This window comes from Microtus ochrogaster, chromosome 4 (genome assembly GCF_000317375.1).
Source record: "Microtus ochrogaster isolate Prairie Vole_2 chromosome 4, MicOch1.0, whole genome shotgun sequence".
Taxonomy (NCBI): domain Eukaryota; kingdom Metazoa; phylum Chordata; class Mammalia; order Rodentia; family Cricetidae; genus Microtus; species Microtus ochrogaster.
Genome location: NC_022011.1, coordinates 54,259,343 through 54,262,315, shown reverse-complemented (window position 1 = coordinate 54,262,315; position 2,973 = coordinate 54,259,343).

Sequence of the window (2,973 nt, the reverse complement as noted above, 5' to 3'; positions counted from 1 at the left end):
ATTGCTCGTGACGAAGGAAGCAAGGCCTTTTTCAAGGGTGCATGGTCCAACGTTCTCAGGGGCATTGGTGGTGCCTTTGTGCTTGTCTTGTATGATGAGATCAAGAAGTACACATAATTATGTCGTAGGTGTTCTCCCAGAGAACAGGCATGTTGTATAATACACCATATCTTGAACATTCTGGACAGATTCTCTGGGCTTGTCTGTTTTATCAATGTCAACTATTTACCAGTTGAAAAGTGGGAAGCAATAATATTCATCTGACCAGTTTTCTCTTAAAGCCATTTCCATAATGACAATAATGATGGGACTCAATTATATTTTTTATTTCAGTCACTCCTGATAATAAAAATTGAAGAAATAAAAAATATCTAAAGACAAAAAAAAGAAAAACAACAACAACAAAGAAACTATATTAATTACAACAATACTTGGTCAATGGCTCACATGTATCTAGCTAGTTAGCTAGTATATCTTAAATTAACCCATACATTAATTTGTGTATTTTCACAAGGCTGTGGTTTACCAGTAAGGTTCTAGCATGCTTCTGCTTTGACAGTTACATGGTGTCTCCTTGACTCTGCCTACTCTCTCTACCTCACTTTACTCTGCTAAGCCATTAGCCAATACAGTTTTATCCATTAACCAATAAAAGCACCATATATACAGAAGGGACATCCCATATCACATTTTTGAATTCTATAATTGCTGTTCCATTGGTCCAATGTAAGGTTTTTGCAACTATTGTTTTTTGTGTACCTGTATCTGTGTACAGGTATTAGATACCTCCAGCGCTGTATTTTATATATATTTTCTGAAGTTGTGTTTACAGTTAAAATTTGTTTTTCATGCTGAAAAGAATATAACTGGAAGTGTGATTTTGATTAAATTTAATCTGTAGACCACTGCAGCCATTTCACTGTATTTTTCTTGTCTTTTAATCTTCTGTGTATTTCTTAACTCTCTTGAAGTTTTCAAAGAAGAGTCCCTTCCCTTGATTAAGTTAATTCATAGGCATTTTGCCTTGAAGCTATTATGAATGGGCTATTTTTCCTAATTTCAGTCTCATCAAGTTCAATGTGGGTATTTAGGAAAGATACTAATTTTTGTTTATTGATTTTAAAACCTGATACTTTACTGAAAGTGTGAGATCAAAGAGCTGCCAGATAGAGTTCAAAGGATGTTTAAGTACAAGATCATACCATCTGCAAACAGGGGTAATTTTATTCCTTTGTTCCCCATCTTTATTCTTTCAGAAAGTCTTTCATCATTTATCTAGCTAAAAGCTTTTAGCCATGTATTGAATAAGAATGGAGGGAGTGGACCTCTTTATGTCGTCTGAAAGTTTAGAGATCTCAGTTTTCCTTCTAGTACAGTGTGGGCTATAGATTTCACACGTTGATACCTTCTTCTGTTCTTATACTTTAAGGAACATATATTTATTATATAATATTTATTATATAATTTTATATTATATTAATTATGTGTCAGAACACATGGGTGAGAGTCATTGTATAACTTGTACAAGTTAGTTCTCCCCTTTTATTATGCGGGTCCTGGGGATCAAATTTATATCATTAAGCATAATAGCAAGTGGCTTTACCTGACACCTTCCTTGACCCTGGTTCATAAAGAATTTTTATCATGAAGTTATTGGACTTTATCAAATGCCTATTTTTAAGTATCTTTTAACAATTGTGTAAATTCCTGTTCTAATTATATTCATGTGGTGTAATATATTTGTTTATTTGCATATGTTTAACAAACCATGATGGTTCTAGACAAAACCATATTGAGTGATGTAACTCAGAAGCAGAAATTTAAATATGTTGCTTTTAGATAGAAACTAAAAGAAAACCAGCCAACAATCCACAACCTCAAAGAACATAGACAACAAAGAGATGCATACATGCATCTAAATAGTAAAAGAGAAAAGAATAGATCTCCTGAGCAAACTGGAAGCATGGGGGTTATGGGAGAGTGTAGAAGGAGAGACGGGAGGAAGGGAGGAAGCACAGAAAAATGTAAGCACAATAAAAAGAAAAAACAGAAAAAGAAACTGAGCTCAAAAACATTTCAGTAGATTAGTGTCTCTTATTTTTGTATTTTTTGTTTTTTGTACATTTCTCTCCAATTTTATTTTTCCTCAGGTATTATTTTCTTTTTGCTTTTTTTGCTGTATTTTATGAGTCTCTATTACATGGACTTGTGTTTCCAACTGCTTTTATGACAGAAACTGTTGCTGTCAGAAACATAAAAATTTGGCAGGAGACCATGTGCTAACTGGTACTTTACAGCAATTGTGCATTTTGCTTGTGTACCTTAAAATATCAAGAGGTTCTGCAACTTCAAGCATTTTAAGAGTGAATATTGAAATGAGACAGGAGTAGAAGTGAGAGAAAGATGAAGTAATATAAGAGGGAAAAGAATCATACTGTCTTTAAACTCGATTGCCAACTTGAAATCTAGAGTCACCTTGGAGAAGAGCATGCTTGCATGGCCAGGGGATTAGTTAATTCAGGTGGATTGAAGTGAGAAAGCCTGCCAACTCTATGTGGCTCACTTCCTGGGTTTGGGTCCTGCACTGCATAAAAATGAGAATGCTAGCTGAGTTCCCGGATTCAATCTCTACTTCCAGAAGGTAGGTGCAATTGGTCCGGGTGCCTGAAGCTGCTGCTGCTAGGATTTTCTGTTCTTGAAGCACTATACCTTCCAACTGCTTCAAACATTTGCTCCCTCAAGTTGATCTTGCTAGAGAATTTTTATCAAAGCAATAAGAAATCAAGAGAGGAACTATTTAATCTAGAGATACATAAAGTAATTAAGATAATATTGTACATCACATTTGGGATAGAAAAGACATACAGACAAAAATATAAACAAACAACAACCCAAAACACTTTCTAAGGGCAAATTTTAAAACACAATTACCAAGTAATTAATGTACAAAGGGAAAATATTTCAAAAAACTTA